This window comes from Athalia rosae, chromosome 1, assembly GCF_917208135.1.
Source record: "Athalia rosae chromosome 1, iyAthRosa1.1, whole genome shotgun sequence".
Taxonomy (NCBI): domain Eukaryota; kingdom Metazoa; phylum Arthropoda; class Insecta; order Hymenoptera; family Athaliidae; genus Athalia; species Athalia rosae.
In genome coordinates, this window is record NC_064026.1 from 4,821,344 (window position 1) to 4,843,894 (window position 22,551).

Below are 22,551 nucleotides of genomic sequence, written 5' to 3' on the forward strand. Positions count from 1 at the left end.
ATGTCGCAATGACGATTTCCTGATACAGGTATACGTGCGACCGACAAACTGATTCATACGGTGAATCGAGGATTCGCTCGAGATCCCATACGCGAAATGAATTATCAAAATTCTTTGATCATCGTCGATGATAATTGCGGGATGTCGCGACGTCGCCGCGAGCTGGTTCCGAGTCGTATACACGTATAGAGGTATACGTATACTTGTAAAAAGTTGATAAAGGATAAGAGATTGCTAGACGGTATAATAAAGCAGGAAAATAACGGGAAGTATACAAGAAGAAGACTGGAGGGTCGTAATGACTCGCATTTGTGAATAAGAATAAGAAATATATAATACCCATCGGAGTTCTGTATCTGTACGTAACAGTGTCCCAGATAACACCCGCGGCGATTGTGATACATATAGGTAAGCGAATATATATATACATATATAGCAGCAGCTGTAAACGTCCTATGCAGACGAAACTATACACCACATTGCAAGTATAATGTGCAGTTAGCTATTACAAGGATCGTACCTACCAGCTGAAGGTAGCACAGTGGAGAGATAATTATACCTGTACTCGTACGTATATCGAAGGCAATTAGCAGCAATCTATATTACGATTGGAGACGCGGTTTTCATGCGTTCATCGAAGCATACCATTGGGAATCGGTTATCTCTATCTATGCATACAAGATAACACTCCCGGGTTAGTACCTATATACCTGTGTACCCCGTGAACCGACTACATTACACGGCTGCTGCACTCGAGCTTTTACACGAGTTACAAGGTATTACAGATGTAGGTAAAAGGCGAATGCGACTCACGAGCGTATACCAACACGAGTGGAACAAACTATCGATACGTTCACCAGCTGGGGGGCGGAGGAACTTCCACCTCCGTAACCTGCGAAGTACTGCCTACCGTACGTACGAATAGGCTTGACCACTGGCGATCGTCGTACCGCTGCCGCCGCGTTACGATATCCTCCTGCACCGATGCGTTGCGTTGAAACCGCGTGGAAAATCCTACGGCGTTTCGCGTATCGCGACCGCGACCGGTGACTTACGAGATCCCCGCGAATTATTGCTCACCGGCGCAACACGATTTATCACTCGCTATAATTACCCCACATCCGAAACGACTCCTCCGCCGTATTGCCGCTTGATGAATTTTCTACCTATACAACGGCTTACCCGGTTCGACGCAGGTATATACGAGGGTATGCGTCAGGGTGAGATTTACCGAGACATTCGCGTACACGCGGCTGTACGGACGAGATGATCGTGCAACAGTCCCGTGCAGTTCGTGCACTTCTCGCGTTACATATGTATATGTATGTATATCGGTAATACGCTATTGCATTCGAGGCGCGCTTCTGTATAATGTACGTGAAAGTACGATATACCTATAAACGTGTGTGTATACGTACGTGAACGTGAACGTGAACACGAGGTGGCCGTTACGAGAGCGTGCTAATGGCGCCTCGATTATGTATATTGATGGCCGAACCGCAGGCGCAGCGATTGATTCCGGCGCTAATTGTGGCTAACCATGCATTCGTTATTCCTTCGCCTTAATTTGTTTGAGTTTTTAACTTTTTTTAACGTCTGCCCCCCATGCGGCTGCTGCGTTACACTCCGAAAAAAAGTCCTACCCGCATTACAAACATGTATCTGATCAGTTTCCGATCAGTTATTGGATAGGACTGCGTATAATACCTGACCTCGGAAACTCACCAGTTTCTGATGAGGTGCCGCTGCCAAGTGAATCCCACAGAAATCTGGCCAATACCGAATCAATGCTGCTGGCCGGTAAATTCGTTGGGGAATCTGATCGGCATTGAGTCGAGTTCTACCGAGTTGTTAACACTTACCTGTAAATCTAGCGTAAATCTGGCCAGTCGGTATACCGAGTCCAGGCCCTGTTCGGTTCACTCTGGTAAATCCGAGCTATCTGTGATCTGGCTGTGATCAAAATCCTGCTTCTACACACGACTCAAATTGTAAATTCTACTCCATTCATTTCCGCAAAATGTCGCGGATATTTTTGCCGACTATTCGACTCGCCACCGTCAGGATTTCAAAATATGCGTATACTACACTCGTCAATATACATGTATATGTGAAGATTTTGCCGAGACACGAGCCTGGCTGGTTACTCCTGTATGTCGTCTGCGTCTGAGAGCCTGTAGTGACGTTATTTGTTTGCAATAAGCGTGGAGCACTTAAGAAGATAAACATAAGCAACAAAAAATAATAATATTAATAAAAGTAGTAAAGAGTAAGGTGCAGAAAGTAGGTAATCATTTGCGTGGGTTGTATTCTATGAGTTCTCACTTACATACATACTTAGAAATTAATTCGTTGACACGCGTCTTTCAGTCGCGTTTTAGCACGTCACGTGTACGCCGAAAATGGCGCCACGATTCTCTGTTTTTTTTTTGTTTGTAAATAAAATGAATTTGAAAAAAATATATTAGAATTATTTAAATATCGAAAAATAATTTTCCAACCATATATTCATAAGCGGACATTTATATGTGTATAAATTTCTCGTTGATAATTTACTGTAATTATAAAAAACGGCATAGAATAAGGTGTGAATTATATTCGATCGGAGTAAATTCTTGGCGTATATAATTATATAAAACATCATTGAATGGAAAAAAAAAAAAATAAATAAAAACATCTCCCATTGCCTTGATATGAAATATCGAATAAATGCGTCTGACCTTCCTCATGGGAGAGAGCATCGCATGCCAGGCTCCGATTATTCTCGATACTAATAATTTTCGGGTCCTATTAGGCGGCATTCGTATAAGGAGATAGATATTTGAAATATTAAATGAGCAACAAAATTTTTAAAGCGACAATTTCGTGTCCGATAGTTTTCGTGTTGATTATTATTAACGCTTCAAGTTATACAAAGTTAGCTGGACCACCCGCGCAGACGGTAATTCCCCAGGTAATTCTTAATCAACGGGATAATTGAATTCTCTTTTATAATCCTCCGAGCTTCAACGGGACACACGAAATTAAAAAAAAAAACGAAAAAGAAATATGGAAAAAATTACGCGCCGTAACGATTCTGAAATTTTGATTCGCACGACGAGAATCGGAGTGCATAATTTTTGTTCTTTAAACCTCTCGTGTAAGACGTCATGGCGTTTGACGTTAGCGATGAGACCGAGAGACCGCAGTGAAAAAAAATTAGGAGAAAAAAAAGGGTACAGGGGACGAGAGGAACGCTGCGACATAACCGACCCGTGACCAAATAATTATATGAATTATACATGGGTAAGATCAGCAAATAAGTTTCGGGCAAATTTATGCATCATCAGAGCAGCGGTAACGGCAGCTACCTATATACGTAGCCACCGCGATGTGAATAATGCGAAGAATATAATACTCGCGACTCCTTTTTGCCCTGGATAATTTTCATTTCACCTTCCAATGCCGGATGGACCTTCATTGACCGAGCGTACGGTGAAAGAATCGATTTCACAAAGTTTGCGTTTTTTTTTTTTGTTTCTTGTTTCTATAAACGAATTCCATCGATCCGCGAATATTCAAATTTCCTATGATATTTTTTGCAATGGAAACCAGTAGCTCGAGTGTGCACACTTCGCCAAATACATGTGTCGTAGAATAGTGAAAAAAGAGTCGACAAAAACGTGAAATTTTTTTCATTTATACACACCCATACGGTCTTCGTGTGATAAATAAATATGCCAATTTCCGCCGCCCCGCACATTCGCAACAAGTGTGTGCAGATATATCGGGTTACATTAACAACACCTGAAGAAAGGTACATACAATTACATAAACCTAGCGAAGAGGCGCAAAATATTTTCAACCAATTAACATATTTATTTAATGTACAAAAAAAATTTCGCACGCCACATACTGCATGTGTCTACATTCTTCTCTCTCCTTGCTCTTTTTTCTTCTAACCGATAAACTCCACGGTAGCTGCGCGTCCGCCGAGTTTCCAGACATTTTTCGCGTGGTATTCCAACGTTTTTAGGCACAATGATTATTTCACGGATGAAAGAAAAAAAAAGATCGTGAATATAAAATTGTCTTTGAAAAAAAGTGTATCCGAAGAGCGCGGAGAATCACTCGGCAAACAATCATCGCCGAGCTAGTTCGAGGTAACAGATGTTCCGCAAAGAGGGAAGAGCGAGAATATATGGAGTAACACTATTTGTTCAAGAGGGTACCGCGCACGCGGCGAGAGTGAACGATAAGAATAACAAGAATACAGAGAAATGAAAAATAAAAGGGACCTCGAATCAGAGTTTGATGCACCTCTTAGGGGCTGCGTATGGTAAAATTATAGAGAAGATCGTGCGGAGAAGGATCTGATGAGGAAGAGCAGATAGGGAGCAACGAAAAGAAAGCGGATCGACTGAAGGATGATAAAAAAAAAATGAATAAATAAAAAAAACCCCAAAAACATAGAGGATAAGGAAAGAGAAAAAATTAAATATATACGTATACGTATATTTATATGAGCTTGGCGCAGAAAGAGGTGGGCGGAGCGGCGGGCAGTCAGAACAAATAACGACGGACGTTTCAATCTTGCTGTAAGCAGGGTTGGTTGAGTTTACCGAAGAAACTGTGCGGTATACTCGGAACGAAGAAAAGAGAAACACGAAAGGACGGGGCCCGGACCAGACGTACGTAGAAAAGAGTTGTTGCGGCATCGTGAGGCGAAAATCTCGGAAACCCCAAAACTATACCTAATTGTTATAAATTACTCGACGGGCATGTGGCGTTTAAGGGAGTAATTGATTGCGGCAACTCGTAAGTGAAAACCAGGCGAGTCCGAAGGTATAAATTATAATTGAATTAGCTTGAGCTCTTAATTAGTTGGCCCGCGTTCTACGTATGTAAATATAACACGCGTGTAATACAACGACGTACGTGTACGTGCACACGGCAGCGGTACCCCATATAGCGTCGCTGCAACGACGCTGCTGCTTCTGCTCCCGCTGTCTGCTGCATCGCTACGAGACGGGCATTACTTTTTCTCGATATTTTCCCTCGTCCGTTCGCCTCTCGCGAGGTAATTTACAACGGGGGGGGGCGTCCACGTTGCGTGCCCGATCATCGGCTAGCTCTCCGCTCTTTTGTCGCTGCGACACCCTCGAGAGCCGCTGGCGCGAGTTGTTTTCGATTGGTGGGGGATCATCGCTAATTTTCAGAATCTCGTAATCGGGAGCGGGGAGCGTCGCATCGAGAATCGTCGGTTAATTTTGGAAAGGAATTTTATACTCGTATGTACGGTCACGAAACGTTTTGCATTTCGACTTTGCTCGTGCGTTGTGTTTGCCGAATCGTTTAGACACCGAGTTATAGGTATTATAGTCATATACATCACGTACGATGATATATCCATACCATTCGTTTGTTTATTTGTTTACCCACTTATTATTTATTTATAGAGATATCCTAAGCGATCGTAAACCGGCGGGTTTTGTATAGTGGCGATTAGCTCATCGGAGGGTCCGGCGAATGAGTGCCCAACTTTGTAATGATCGGTTTCCTATAGGGAGGCGAGAAAATCGGTCGTCAATGAGACGAGATGGTGATCGATCGAGGTTTTTCGGTGCATAATACCCCGGCGTAGATCGACGCCACCGATTCGTGCGTTGAAACGCAACGCGATCTCAGGTATTGCAACATTTCTTCGAGTCGTGGTGGTGCAACTCGCGACGAGATTCCCATTAATCAGCGCAACTGCAAAGACGCGGTCTGCATGCTTCGCGGCAAGAACCGCGGCGCGAGGATCACCTCGAGTCGATTGCGGAACAAATCGAAATTGAAAGAAAAAAAAAAAAAGAAAAAAAGGTAATGAAAATAACTCGAGAAATTAGAGATGAGCTACGCGATTATCCCTACCGGGTGGAGCGCGACGATCCCTTTGGCGTAATTGTCCCGCCTCGTGTCTCCTCCGGACTCGGTAACGCGTTGCGAAGAACCGAATGAATAGGTGTATCCAGGAGTAATGACTTTGCTCTGACACGTGCCCCCGAGGGTGCGATTTCTCGGTCGCCCACTGGACTGACTCGAGAGTCCAATTTGCGGTTGCGAACGGTAATTATACCCGTCCATTTAATTTACCAAGTGATTCCGATAGGAGGATATTTTCCAAATCTTGTTTCATAAATTTTTTCGCTTTTTTCCTTTTCGTCGCATCCGCTACGGGGATGTGAACTGGAAGTACGTAAGACTACCGATTCTTTTTCAACATCGGAGATTCCACGTAACGAAACGAGGAGATGCGCTCGTGGTCATTATTACACAATCGACACAAGTGCGCAGCATTTAAGAAAGTAGAATACGAGGAGTGCCCGCGATTGAGGCTGACTCCAAAGTTTTGGATATATGCGTGCGCGACGCGTTACCCTCTATAAATACATTACCTTGTTTGAGGAGCACTCGGGAGTCAACGGCGTTCGCCAGGGAATGCGGTTCTTACCGGATTCGAATCAGTTCGAAAACCAAGCTCCCTCCTCATAGTCGTCGGTAGAGTACGTTACCTCGATCGTTTCACATCTAACAACGTCAGCGTTGAGTCAATACGATACGAGTAGAGTGGTGTGTATCAAAATTTACAACCTATACCATAACACCCGATCGACGTCACGACGTCCTCACTTCCGGGTGACGGCGATACAACGATGACGGAACGGTCGGGATTGTTTTCGTCATTTCGAAGGCTCGGAGCACAGGAATGATATCCATCGGCCTCTGCTCCATTCCCACATTGCGATTAATTAAAACGGTTCTTCCGGTAGGGCGAGATGAATGATATTCACTCTACCGCGTGTATACGGTTGTAAAAGCACATAAAAGCTTTATGCGAGCATCCGATGATGCTGCACTCGTGAGCAATAAAGCGATTTTTCAAACGGACTAAGAATGAATGAATATACGAACGGCGGATGAATGAACGAAGCTTTTTCTCATGATCCTGACGAATGACGTCTCAGGAGCAATTATCCGTGGATCTAAGCCCTTTGGCCCACGCATTAGGTCTAGACGTGGGCGCTATTGTTACCTGTGAACAAACTGCACCGGTAGCAGCATCTCTCATGTGTAATACACACGTGTTACGGGCGCATACGTAAACCGTTTACCCTCCTCCTCCTCCTCGTCGCGACTATCGCAATATAGTACGACGAATCTCGCCTTCTTTGGAACGGATCAAGCCGGGCGATCCTGCGACTCCGATCCTTGTTCCCCCCCCCCCGGTTCAAAAAATATTTATCGAAAAACAGAGCGCGCGAGTCGAGCGAAGAACGGGAGGATGTCGTGATAAAGATAAAAATGAAATTCGGAAAATAAAAACATCGGAATGGTTAAGATTTATACCGAAGGGAAAAGGAAAGCTCCCGCAGGAGCGGGTCTCGAGAGAAAAAAGAGAATGGAAATGAATAAGATTGAAGCTGGCGTATCTCGAAATATACATATATGTATATCATAGATGCGTATTTATGTACCGGGTATAACGTAAGAGATATGCATACGCAATATCTTTCTTCCTCTCCGACGAACCCGACTCGATCTCCGAGCGTGGAGTTATGATTAATTGTAAGCGAGTCGCTGGAGCCGCCGCACGGCGACTATCGATATCTGAAGGGCATTGATTACTAATTAGTGGATTCGATCCCGAGTGGTTTTTTTCTCTTTTCTTCTTCTTCTTATCCGTACAGATGCAGAGAGACCTCACGATCCTCTCCGCGTATCTACGAGTGAGGCTGCGACGCGCCACCAACGACAGGAGGAACCAACGCGGAACGGAACGTGTCTTCGTTCATCCATCATTCGTTTAAGCCCGGGACGTCACTCATGCCGAAAGTGACAACGCACCTGATACTTGCGTACGATAGAGACGGCTGACAATTATACCTCTATTAGCGGGCCGAATCTCGTACGAGTTATATAACACGTATACATACGTACATATACCTCTCTATGTATGTGAGTATGTACAGCGCGAGCGATATCGCGTATATATACACGAAAGAATGAAGGAATGGAACGAATTATTGCGTAACTTTTTCCATTATGCCTGTGGAATTTCAACGACATTTCCGACATATCGGTACACGTATATTGCACACATGTGCTCCTCGTATACCTGTATATTACGTTTCATTTTATCGATAGATTAGATATTGTCTCCGCTACGCGCAAACGTTGATCAGCAGAACGGCGCCAACTTATCGTCCGCGGTACCGAGCTCCACACAATTACACCAATTCGTTGTAACGAGATATTTGTACCAACACCGACGGAGTATGTACGAAAATAAACCCCTTTCGATCCCCGACTGAATGACCACAGATTTGCGAGTATATATAAGTAGACATTTATCTATAAAGGTATCTATATAATAACAACGTTGACATACCTCTTAACCAACCGATGTAATTAAGGTTATCGCGGTAATTCCTTCGCGATTTTTTTTCGCAATTCATTTACGTATATTTATATCTATCGAGCACCCGTAGCCTTAATCTCAGCTTACACCGAAATAATTTACGTGTCGAACTGCGAGAATCAGGACTCTCGAATTTCGAAATTTTTCATGCACATGCTGGAACATCGTGGACGCATGTTTGCCCGAGGATTTCGTCGTTTGCCGTTTTATCGTTATCAAATTATCGCTGAATCAAATTTTGAAAGGTAAAATACAAGTGAGCGGTCCCAATGATTGAACATTTTTTCTCTTTCGAAACAAAATCGTTCCCATTCCACTTGCGCTGCTATTATTTTCGTTCGCGCTACCCCCGCTCTCGGAGAACAAGAATCAATGTGCTTTGTGCAAAAATTTCGTACCTAATCCATCGGTACCACAAACGTATACATAACCAGTTTTCGATCACGCAGTATAATAATCCCGAGGGTGATGAATAGACGAGCTGCGAAAGGTGAGGAGGGAATGTAGTCGACGATGTTTTTTGCGCCGAGGGAATCGACTTTTTTTTCTTTTACCACGCGCCGGAACTTCGGTTCGATAAACCGCAGCCGGAAAGGACGGAGGACCCTATGACAAAACGTATAGTTCGGACCACGCGTACACATACGTGGGCTCGTTAATCAATGATCAAGACGTTCCTGCTCGTTTCTTTCTATTTTTCTGATTTTCAAATTTATTTTCTCTCATTTTTTTTTTTCCCCCCTTCTACACGCGTGTGTCTTTTGTCGCCGATGACAATGACAACTCGACTGACGGGCCTGTTTTTCGCCGGTCTTCTCTACCACGTTACAGCCGTTGAAGAGTTAGTTCTCTGGGGCGGACAACGCGACCGCCTCGCAGCACGCGGTGATCAATTAGCGGGATTGTCAGGTCCCTCAGCGACGACGTATGTAACCGCGTGCCGAACGCGCGGGGCCTTACGAGTTCTAACTATATACCCTATACCCACCTTGTACATTATATACCTGTACTATACGAAATGAGAAAATTTAATCGCGCGGACACCGGGCGGACCCGTTTCGAAATAACTGTCCGAATGACAGTTTTGACAACCGGTGAACATAAACTGGCGCACTAGGCTTGTATGATCGATTATATTACGCTATACACGGCGTATACGACAGATTAACAGGGTCAGAATGAAAATATTTAGCCATTTTTTGTTGTTTTTTGTTTTTTTTTTTCTAACCACCATCTTTGTCGAGAAGATTGAATGCAGACCTCCGGTGCGGACGGAATCAATTTTTTTATCACATTTTTTTGTCGGCTGGGAAAAATTTATTGAACCTATAATATTCGTGACAGTTAGCAGCTCGTCGTATTATTGGCTCCGACGAGTCACGATGGCCAGATTAGCTCGGCAGTTGTAATATCGATTGATGCAGTTTGTACACGGGCGCGTAGAACGGTGCGGCATACGCTACACCGAATTTGACCCACCGCAAATTATATTGCGACGATTGAAGATCAATTAATTATTGGAAACATATTTATGGTTACGGATGGGCGGCATCACGATCAATCAAGCTCTTATTATCGTTCGATGCTGCTGTGGCTGTTGCCCGTTATCGTCATCAACTCGTGGTACGGATATGCATAATAATATAGCGCGAATATGCCAGACGCACGCGATCGAATGACCGTAGACGTGCGGCGAGATGATCGAGACACGGGAATCCCTGTCACAATTTCTTTGCTCGACATTCGCGAGTTTCTTCCCCCCCCCCCCCCCCCCCCTCCTCCCCTGTATTTTTCTAATCATTCAACGTGGGGGGGAAAATAATGCGGCGATTTTTCTTCCGATTAACGATCAGAAGCTGCCAGGGGATTTCATTGGAGCGTTCGATAGCGGGACCCGCGGCGGTTAGCTTCCAAAGTGATTGTAATTGCCAGATATTTTCTGCTCATCACACTTTGCATAATTCAAAGAGACGATATTTATGCCCGAATTATGTCCGGAATTTTAATTTCGTCTCAGAGAAATGCCCACCCTTCAATGCTTCGGGTGTATATGATACACAACCGATTTCGCAAGATAGGTGGGTACCCTTGTCTCAACGTCGACGCGAATGTACCGTAACATTTATACGGTTTTTTTTTTTTTTTTTTTGCCACGGCAGTTGGAAGAGGTATTATATATACGGAATTGTATTTCTTGGATTCCAACGAAATAGTTGCACCTTGTACTCGCGAAATTGCAATCGACAAAACCCGCGCGAATCGCCGTCAACGTAAGATATAACTTTATTATACATCTGACCCAGATTGTGGCAATAAACGTTCCTGCAGCCATAACATTGGTGGTATAAGGTACTACCTTATAACGGCTACCGCAACACCCGCTTTAGTGCGCGAATAACGTTCTTTGATTTGCGTTTCTCCCGCATGTACCGAACTCCCCTTAACACCGGTACAACGCGCATTGCACTATACGCGATGCAAACGTCGACCACCTTTTTTTTTTCTCCGCATATGATATTCGTCCCCCGCGTTGGTGTAATCAAGAGTCTGCGGAGCACCTGCTAATTCGAAAAAGATTTATACTCATGGAGCAACAACAGGAATTGCAGCTGTATGTACACAAGAATAAAAATGAAGAAACAAAAATTCACCGTACCTCACGGGAGAAGGAATGAGAGAAAGATTTCGGTGTCGTGTGTCTGGATTCATGGCACGCATACAACAATATCACAGCGATAGCTGTGGCAACGTAAGGTCGTCGGTGTGGCTCGCGTGTGTTACGGCGATTCGAATGGACGTGGCAATTAGGATCGAAATCAATTACCGTTTCTGCCATCGACTTACGGCTGATCGCCGATATCTGAGGTGATCGGTGGTGCGTGGTTCCCGAAGGAATAATTCAGAATGCGGTCGGCGAAGGCCCCGCGTATACGCGCCGCATCGTCAGGACTGAGCCCATAAATCTTATGGAAGTAGAATCCGGTGCAGCGGCGGAGTGTCCCGATCAAGCCAGGCTCTTATCCAAGGCGAGTGAATTAGTCGGATTCATCGATACACCCCCCGGCCGATTATCAGTTATCCCCCTTCGGTTCTTCCCCCTTCCAGCGAACCGTCGGTCCGCAATTATTTTCATTATTATACTATTCACTTGGATTCTGATTGAACGAAGGTGTAATTGCCACCAAATAACACCCATTAGTAACTATCGTGGTTGCCGGTTGGAAGACTTACGGTCAATTTACGGCGTTATAAAGGGTCGGAAAGAGTTCACAAATTGATTACAGACACCACCGTCTCAATCCTAAATAACGCAACGCCCACCGATCGCTCGATCGATCGGTCGATCGAACGATCGATCGCCCCGATAAAAATCAATTAAATAACAACGCGAAAATTGATGTATTAGGTAACGATACCCATTTTTCTTTTCTCGCTATTATCACTCACTTCGTAGCGTGCGGTCGATTCGTTTTATTTCCAGTGGGAGCTGTAGCTGCTTTGACGGATTCGATTTGGTATTCCCAACGGCAACCGTGACGCGTGGAGATAAGAGACAATCGCCCATCAAGGCAGTTCCAGCAGACTGCGGGCCTGCAACCAGATTTCCACTTGCCAATTGATTTCGCGTTTGTCGAAACGGCTTAATCGCGAATTGCCGTTCCACTCGTTCCCCTCACCGCCGGTCATTCGGACGAAGTCAAACAACGTATGCACGTACATACGTACACCCACTCGAAGTTGAGAATTATAACACAGCGAAACGTCGTTAATCAAATATGAAATAACACGAATATTACTATAATGAAAAAGAAAAGAGCGCGTTACCGCAGAGGAGGATTGAATAATACCGGGGGTTTCGAGCGAGTGTTCGCTGGTTCGCGAATCGCTGCGTACAACAACCAGTTAAAAATGAGAGCTAAGTCATCTTTTCTTCAACGAGATCTTCGCTAGGTTTTCTTCAGGCGGTGGTGAGTGAGGTATGGTTAACGCATAACTCTTTGAAATGCGGCAGTTTCGAGCTTTGTATCGCAGTAACATTCTTCCGCCGCAGACCAAAGGACCATTTGATGCACCATTCCGTTCGGCGTGTTATCGCTGTTTGTGGGTTTCTCACCCTTCCGCAATTCCTCGGTATCGGAGAACAAAAGATAGAAAGGAAACGGTGTAGAGCAAAGAAAAGAAGAGCTTCGAATCCATCGCCGAAAGCACATTCATTGCCGAGTGAATGAACTACGATCGACGATATTTCGTAGACAATAACCTCGTGCAGCATCACGGGCGACGGGAACCGGGCAGACGGACAGATAAACAAGACGGAGAAACGTACTCCGTAGAAACCTACAAGTTGTTTGGCATCGAGCGAATACAGCGATAGCGATAGCTGCCGCTGGCTCGAGTTTTCCATTAAGAGTTCTTCCTTGTTTTCGAGTCGAGTTCCTACCTCCGGTTATACTTGCGTTACTCACTCTTGAGAGACTCGAATAGATGTGGAATCCCGCGGTTCACCGGTTATCCGTTATTGAAACTCCTGTTTACAAATTGCGGGACTTTGCCGGGTCCTCTTCCCGCCTCAACTTCCATTTCCAGTTCCAGTTCCAGTTCCAGATCCAAATCGAGCTCCACCCCTACCTACCATCGGCGTCGCCTAGCTGTCCGAATTCGGAGTTTAGGTTCCGAGGTAGTACCGTTGCACTTTTAGTTGCTGCGATCTGGGCAACTTCTTCGGCGCCGTTCTTCGAAGAACGACCAACTATACCCACGACGACAACGACACAAGGGGAAGAAACTTTTACCGCTGACTCGCGAAGGCGTACACCATAGCCGGCTAGCTAGCGCACAGCTATAATATAGCTGCCGCCCGCTCTGTCCGTACTTTTTATTTTGTCACGGACTTATTGTACTAGGTATGACTTCGTACGTCGGTTGTACCATAAGACCCGGAGCGACGCGACGAGGACATCGAACCCGCAAGAAATAAGAAGTAGGATGAGGAGCGCGCAATCGCTCGCGAGTCGAGTAATTTTTATCGGTGATTTTTTTTTTCACGGTGTCAAGATCACTCGCTCGGTCGCCGTGCGTAGCCGTAGAAAAATGTGGGTGGGTATGGGTAACACCGGACGATAAAACTGATACAGATGAAATTATACGGAGACCGGATGGAGAGGAAAAAGAAGCGTAGGGATATCGGCGAGGGGCCCGGGGATCTTGAGACTTTGTAAGTAAGCCCCGGCGATTCACAACTACGAGCATTATTATGGTAGTGGTCAGTTACGCGCGGCTGACCGGATCGCGTGACGTAATCGAAACGGAGCTGCGCGTGCAGCAGGCAAAACAACATTGGGGCAGGTTAGTTAGTTGCTCGGTTATACCCACGAGCGGGTCTAAATATTTAGAGGACGACGTTCGATACGGTAAACCAACCAACCGGCCACGTGATCGGCTCACATTGTATACAAAAAGTAATACCGATCATTTGCACGCGCGCGCTCCATCCTCCAAAGAGTTCTATTAACGGACCTGCTCTTTTGATCTCGTGCGAATGTAAAAAATTCAAACTGGAAAACGACAAAGAAATATTTGAAAACGCACCCCGACGGCTCTTTTGATGCGGCTCGGCAATTCCTACCGATTGATCACTCCTTCTCACGTATATTTATAAGCCAAGGATATACAGCGGTTATAATTTCCCTCGCACTTTTTTCCGTACGGAAAAATCTTTGAGGAATATTCTTACTTTTTTTTTTTTTTTTTTTTTTTTTTTTTTCGACGCAACTGCGATATGTGGCCGTACACACTCGACGTGATCCCTTTTCTCAAATGTAATTATCATTCAACGGTGATCGCGATGTTAAAACATCGGAGCAAGGAGGCTGCAAGATGTAAGATCGAGGCGAGAGCGCGAGAGGATTAATGGCGGCGACGAGAAGACGTCGTGTTTACACGGTCGCTAATGTCTGTCCATTTATCCGAGCTGCACCACCGCGATCCTTATTTTCTCTTATTGCGCGCTTAAGCCCCGCAACGTACATCCTTCCACACGGTACGTGTTGAATGGCGTAGGTACCCGCGTCCCAGGTACGTGTATATATATCAGTAGACTTCGGTGGCTTACGCCAGCCTTTTATCCCCCTCTTCGATCCACCCCCACCTCCAGGGAAAGTACCGAGAAGGCGGGTACTCGCGATCGGTAAATGAAAGAGCGGAATAAAAATGAGGTACGCTGCAAAAGGTGAAAAAAAAAGAGTCCGGGTGGAGCGGCAGCGCGCCCCGCGTTCCACGATTTATAACAGGATCGGTTACCGAATCGAGTTATCGGACATTCGATTCTTTTCCGACACCCAATTAGGTATGCGCACGGTGAAAAATTTTAACGGCTCCACAGCGTATGACGGGATCTTTCACCTTGACTCGCCCCTCGCCAGTCGCAGACTAGTCTTTTGTGGGATGAAAAAAGCTGCTGCAGCTGCTTTGTTGGTTCACGCATGTGAGGCGATCGGTTAGACCCGACCGAGGCGTGAGAAAATCCTTGAAGTTAGAGATTAGGTCCCAGGGGGTCGATTTAATTGTACACAGCGTGAGGTATACGTAGTACGAAACAAGATCTTCAAGGATATCGCGTAAAAATTCGTCCTGAAAAATTGTTGCACATATACCTGCATGCATTCGGATGTTGCAACCGTATATGAATAATATTTAATAATTGTGTCGCATGTGCGATCGCATGCGGATGTCGTTAATTTCAACCTGCACCTTCGTACGGGTTTCGCGGGTATGCGTGAGGTGCGTATACGCTTCATCTGTCACATGAGGAGCCGCGAGCGGTTGATTGACTTTTTAATTGAAACGAGAGTAGCGCAATTATCTCGACCACCGTTGAGCCGCGTCGAGAGGTTCGAGTATACTCTGTAGCACGGCGATAAGTATGTAGGTTTTGCCAATCAAGATGCGATCCTGCAGATTGTAGACGCAGGTATAGTAATATACCTATACGCAACACGAGGGTCCACGCCACGATCGAAACTCGATTCCTTGAAGAGGAGACGCGCGCGATTCAATGAAAAAAAGGAAAGCGTCGAGCAGAATTTCATGTCGCGGAGCTCGACGAGGACGAGGACGATCCGAGAGATATGGATAAGAGAAGAGAGGAGAGGAGAGAGGGAGCGGGGAGGAATTCCAATTACACGCGATCAGTTGCATCGAAAGAGACAACTGACGAAATATAGGTGGGTAATCGCGGTAGGGCCCGATCCGTGACCCGGCTGACGCACGATGAGTAAGCCCCGAGATTCTCGATCGTACAGCCCAAGGAATTCCATAGAGAGAAAACGAGCGTTCAGGGAAACCGTGAGGTGCAATATATTTATATGTGTTATAAAATACACCTGTAAATATATTTGTATCTCCACGGTTAATTCGAGTTGCGTAATCTGGTAGCTGCATGGGAGCAACTCGCCTCTCCGAGTCGTGATGCCGGAATATAATGTTATGTATTTGTATATTCGTGACTATCTGTATTTGCATATTTATCTCTTAACCGTTTATTCGTGCGCGATACCGATGATGATGATGACGATGACGACGACGACGACGACAATGATGACGACGACGATCGCTTTCACGAACGGCAACATCACGGCGTATTCGCTGCAACTACAGTAACGAGTCACGGCGACAAATGAATTTCTACGTACCTGTATATTTTATACGTAACCTGCATCTCGTTATTGAAATTATTCAAAGATTATCGAGCCGAAGACCCGATGGAATTTATCCACGTCGCGTGCTCCAGATCGGAGTCAGTCAATTCTTCCTCGTAATCAGTTCACGATACCAGATTGATAAGGAAGCAAAACATACGGCCCGCTTCTTCTAATCGGCGCTTTATATCAGCAGAATGCGAATAGCAACCGGTGCGAATATCCTTCGACTTCTATAATCCGCGCGATCAGATGTAGTTATGCCGCATATGGTATTTCCCACGCAGCATACGACGATCAAATTATTCACACGATATCGTGAGCGGCTAGATTTTTTCATTCGGCAAAAAGTTAATAAACCGACGATTGGAATCCGACGAAATTTCTCGCTGTCCTGGTCCACGCTCGATAAATGTCAGATCGGTCGAAATTTTTTATCCGAATTAGCGATACTCGATGGTCGGAGTCTCGATCGGAGATCGGATCAAAAACAGCTCGTCAGCAGATCTCGAGTGCTTCAACGATTTTTTAAACAATGTATTATTCGGTATTCGTTACTTTTTTCTAGTTGCTCACCCATCCTAATACCCGATCATATGATTTTTATTCCAATTCCGAAGTAAATTCTTCTTAGCTTTTATTGTTATCGGAGGAATTTCATTCATCCATTGATAGATCCATTGGAATCCCGACTGTTTTACCGCTGCATCGTATTATACGCTGTACAAGAACAGACTGCAGGTAAATGGGATTTTGATAGCGCAATAACCGATCGACATCGTATAGCCGTTTTGGCGTCCAACGGTTAATAACGCGGAGTTGTCGGTGCCAAATCGCGGCCACAATTGCACACTCCGAATACCCCGGGGTCCAATAATTCACCCTCCGCTCTTTTGTTGTGATAATTTTTTCTTTTCTTTTCAGCACTCGATCGTCGCTGATCGTGAGACACTGGGAAGTGCATACGTGGAAGGGGTTATAGAGAAAGGAAGAGGAGGAGGGGAATGACTTTCTTTTTGGCGATGGTTCGCGTACGTCGCGCTAAATCTCACGAGACTATCTGAAAAAGCCACGTGCGGGCAATGTTACGTCGGTACACATTAACGTATACAGCGGTGAAATATTGTGCATTGTTACGTGCCTAGCGGCTCGTCTGGCCTCTAGCTGCAATAGACGTTCGGCAGAAATTACGCGAGATGAATTTACTACCGCGAATATAGCTGAGTTGCTCCAGTTGTGCGGGCTTACAGCCGCCGCTCGTGATACCGAAGGCGGGCGAATTACCGGTGGAGGAGAAAAAACAGAGAGGCGAAAATGAGACGGAGAAAAACGGCTGCAACGGGAAAAATAATAATTGCAACCGTATCTAGACGTAACGCGTAGAAGTATACAATTCCGAGATTAGGTGTGTTACCTAATATTCTTCAGACTTCGCGAGTCGTTCGTGGATTATTTAGTTTATTAACGGTAAGCGTACAACGAGCAAAAAGCGAAACGCACACCGGATACATTTACACGGAGAAAATAGTCGCGGACACAGCCAATTCCCCAGGAAATTCTATACCGTACATACACACCCCTCTCTTGGCTGGAGACTGGCATAAGTTGTTTGGCATAAAATTTAATCAACCTATTTCACATTGTACGGAAGAATCGTACAATTCCGAGTCTGTGTAAACACGTGATTTTCTTGCATTTTTTTGACTACCGCACGACGTGAATTAATTTTATTTTATTTCGTCGGTGAAACGTTGGTACGTACGTCGATTACTTTTTCCCTCTTTTTTTTTTCCTGTCTTCTCAATTCGGACGCAGAGTGTACACGATTTCGCGAGTAGACGCGAAAATAAATTTTTTTAACAAATTAATGGACGCCTACGCGTAACGCCGAATACGTAAAGTTGGAATTTCCACGAGGTCCGAATTCCAATTATCCATAAATTGAGGGATATACTGATTTCAAGTACATCAGAGAATCGATATCATTAAATTTTACGAAGAAGCTGTCCGTCATTGACGAGTAGTCTGCGGTTTACAAAAAAAAAAAAAAAAAAAAAAAATGAGAAAAACGTATTTCAACGAAAGTAATAATTGTCACCTGTTACGAATTAACTTTATTGGAAGGTTATCACTTCTCAGGGTCGACAGGCGCCGCTCCTCGCCACCTTCCACCTCCCTGCGATCATGTAATCGCAATCCAATCAGGGAAAAAAAGCCGATGTAACGAAATTATCCGAGACTCGTGTCAGCTAGACCGATGCCTCGCAATCAAAGCTTCGCAGGGCTTCTATGTGGATACTATCAAATGGGCATATGTACAGTCGAGTCGCACACAGACTCAGGTCCTAATACATCCTCGTGAAATTGTCACAGTGTACGGCATCGGTGTCGGAAACATATGTACACGACGTCCTTAGAATTAAATAGTTCTCGTCGGGGAAAAAAAAAAAAGAAATTATCTTTGGCAGAACCGCAAAAATCACGTTATTGCATAGGTGTGAAAGAATTTGTGTCAAACGGTTCCAAGAAAATCTGACATTCTCGTGCCGATGCCGAGGTGCGTAAACGACGTACCTGACTGTGATTTAACCTCCTGTTGGGTGGAGATAAAAAAGAAAATTAATAAAAGACATGCAGCACCGACGTACCTTGGGTGACCTCGGACTATCGCGTACGTGTCGGTATAATCGTACTCACGTACACCTGCGGCAATTTTGCACGGATTTGTTTGTTCGCGTGTGGTATGTGGCATATGTGCATAAAAAATTCACGGAGATCAAAAATCTCGCGAGTCGACTTGAAATCGGCCAAGTTCCGTCCATCGGATTATTCATACGATCGGGTGTATACACCCGCAGCCGGTCCGAAGTTCAATACCGCGCGATTGAAAAACACCTGTACGCGATCGAACGGCGAGGGATCAAAAGATCGTTAATTCGATCGACCGCGTTCATGATCGCGCGGCGATGGTTTGTCCGCCGGCAAATAGGTGAAAAGCCTAGCATAGTTCCTCTACGCTGCAGTGGCTCGAATTTATCGGCGTTGAGAAATTGATTGAAATTATTTATACTGCTGAGATTATCAACCGCGCGTATATCCATACATAGGTATACAGAGAGTGGAAGTTTCAGCGGCGATATTTGACGGAGTTAATCGGATCAAAAAGCTCGCGGGTTTTTATTCTTAAGAAACTTATATTATTTCGTATTACATTTATACACAGGCGAGCTACATGGGTCGTTATGTACCGTTTAAAAAAAAAAAAAAAATTGGAAAAAAAAAACAAAATGCAGATTAGTATCGCGTTAACAACTACGAATTTGAATAAGTATAATGATTCACCTGCGGCAATTTTTAAATCCTTCATTTAGATCGGATGTAGAAAGCGTTTAATTTTATTTCTTCTCACATTTGATCTATTTTTTTCACTGTTTTTTTTTTTTTTTTTTTTTTCTTTTACAGATAAAACAAGAACATATAGTTCAAAATTGACGTTCGCTTTTCCCCCCCACTTGGCCAGTCGGCGTTACATTGAAGTTTCGATACAATGATGTTTCGACGCACGCGAAGGCACACATTGTATCGCAGATTCAACGCACTGACAACGCAAGCGAGGATCACTGCGCATTTGAAAACAGTCTATGGGTATCAGAAAATTATTTGATTGTAAACGAGACCCATTGAAAGTGCAGTAAATTATGCAGCAGTATTTACGACACTCGGCACACATTTCATTCTCCGAGAAGCGCAGTGAGAATCGTCTACATACAAATGTAGGTATACCTCGTTACCCACATGCGTCTACCACCTGACGACCCAATGTGTACACTGAAGAGAGTGCAGCACTTATACAAAGTAGTCTGCAGATAAGACTGAACAAATTGAGTTTCCGAAAACTTGTACATGAGGAGGAAAGAAAAAAAAAAAGAATAAAATAAAATGAAATAAAATGAAAAGGACCTTATTCGGTTTTATCGGCGGAAGTTGTTTTAGGTTTGACAATTTACTCCTGCATTGTACAAATATTTTCCCCGAAAAGTTTATGCGCGAAATTTAGAACGGCGTGTGAATGCAAATATAATTAATCTTATAAACCGGTGCGAATTAAAAGCGAGACGCGACGCTACTTCCGATGATAAGATTATTATAGTTGTTCCTCCTTTTCTATAGTCTGCGGGTCTCGTCTCCTTATATCTGCTGCTGCCGCTGCTGCTGCTGCTGCTGCTTACAAAAAACAACAATGCTTCAAGTTTTCTACCAGTCTCAAACTTTTACGATCGTATATATCTGCCGCTTGGACGAGAAAAGTTTTAACGGGGTGAACAACCCCGACGTTTCTTTTTTCTCTTCCTGTTTTTGGGCGAATACTTGGGTCGATGATTCGCAATGGAATCGGAGTAAAATTTGATCATCCCGTATGAAGTAACCGATGTTTGTAATTCATATTCACGACAAGAGTATACAATGAATATGAATATAAATAACTAAATGAACGGAAGAAAAAAAGGCGCGAAAACTTCGAGAGTTATATACCGGCGAGGAGAATTCGAGTGGCGATCATCGTTGATGAGAGGACTGCACCGACCAGGCGGCGACTGCCGCGCTAAAATATTTCTTGTGTTCGCTTATTATTCATATTAGCACATGTGTCGAGGATTTACAATGTTTGCCACTCGGTCGCCGGTAACCAAGCCGCGTGGCCTAGGTCGAGGGAAAAACGTACGTCATTTTTAAACGACCGGATCTCGCTTTACGGCGCCCCGACTTTCCCGAACACCAAACAATCGGAAATCGAAAAAGTCTCCGTTGGTGTCTTCATAGGCATGGTCTGACCTCAGGAGCCCAAATCTGTGACCTGAATTGATCGGTGTATGAAACTGATTTGATTATCGTTGATTTATCCCTCTGAAAATCGATAAAATTGAGATATGTCGATGGGAAAAATTCGTTACTGAATTTGGTCGACAGATTCGTATTCCAACGGGTCAAAATACATTGGAAAAGCATCATACAACTGACTTTAAAAATACTTCATTCTCGACCGAAAAATCGAAAAAATCCAAAGGGGTTCCCCTTGGAATTTTGTCAATTTTGGATAAAAAAAAAATATTTTTTTTTATATGCTATTCTTATGTATTTTGAGCTCAGGAATCCAAATTCGAAAGTCAAATTGGTCTATCTACAAAATTGATCGAGTTATCGCCTATTTTTCACTTTTTGAAGCAGAAAAATTGAAATATCTCGAAGGGAAAAAATCGTAGCTCAATTTGGACAACGGATTCGTGTTCCTGAGGTCAAAATACATAAGAAAAGTGCCATACGATCAATTTTTAAAAATAAAAATTTTTTGCCAAAATTTGAGATTTTTCCAAGGGGTACCCCTTACGATTTTTTCAAATTTTGACCAAAAATTTTTATTTTTAAAAATTGATCGTATGGCACTTTTCTTATGTATTTTGACCTCAGGAACACGAATCCGTTGTCCAAATTGAGCTACGATTTTTTCCCTTCGAGATATCTTCAAATTTATGCCAAAAATCGCGAAAAAATGAGGATAACTCGGTCATTTTTGCAGATAGATCAATTTTTCTTTCGGATTCGGATTCCTGAGCTCAAATTACAATAAGATAGACTAAAAAATCAATTTTTTATTTTTGATCCCAAAAAGCTGAAAATTGGCGATATCCCGGTCAATTTTAGAGATAGATCAATTTTTCTTTCAGATTCGGATTCCTGAGGTCAAAATACGTAAGAAAAGCGTTGTACAATCATTTTTTCAAATTCTTCATTTTTTACCTAAAAATCAACATTCTTCCTATCATCGTTTATGGGGTATTCTTATATATTCGGAGCTCAGGAATCCGAATTTGCCAATAAAATTGATTCATTTATCGAAATGATCGAGTTATCGGTCATTCGGTGTTTTGCGAAGCGAAAAAAATTAGATATCTCGACTTTAACTTGTACAACCATCAATGAAATAATTTTTTTATTTCAGATTCGCACTTGTGGTCCGATACACGCTCACTTTTTCGGTCGCACGTAGGGATACCCACTGGTGCACTCTCAAAAAGATCTAATACCGCGAACTTCGCGTAGGTATGTACAGTACCGTATATTATATTAGGTGGGTATATAGCTGAGTAACTGCAATAATACCTGTAGCAGGTGCATGTACGGCGTGATTATAGCCGGTAGGGAGTTTCACGTTTTACACGGTCTGTCGTATTGAGTGTCGTAAAGTCGACATGGGAAAGTGGCACCAACGGTGGGGAGCAAGGGAGGAGGGTAAAAAGCGAAGAGTAAAGAGTAAAGAGTAAAGAGTACGCGTGTACACGCGAATCGAGCGAATCTGTTTATGCGTAATGTACACATAGAATCGAGCACACACGTACAACGAAAACGGTGACG

The 22,551-nt window shown here is 44.0% G+C and overlaps 1 protein-coding gene and 1 long non-coding RNA gene across 4 annotated transcripts in view; one reads left to right on the forward strand and one right to left on the reverse strand.

Annotated features, from left to right (window-relative positions):
- Nucleotides 1-22,551, forward strand: part of LOC125499712 — a 113,458-nt gene that overhangs the window by 39,333 nt on the left and 51,574 nt on the right. The window contains exon 3 of one of the 2 annotated variants that reach the window (XR_007276679.1): nt 22,139-22,239. The exons of the other annotated variant lie outside the window; for it this stretch is intronic. This is a non-coding gene — a long non-coding RNA (uncharacterized LOC125499712). The remainder of the gene's footprint in view (nt 1-22,138; nt 22,240-22,551) is intronic. 2 annotated transcript variants of the gene reach the window in all.
- Nucleotides 1-22,551, reverse strand: part of LOC105692968 (fibroblast growth factor 18) — a 91,334-nt gene that overhangs the window by 21,116 nt on the left and 47,667 nt on the right. The gene's annotated exons all lie outside the window — the stretch shown is intronic.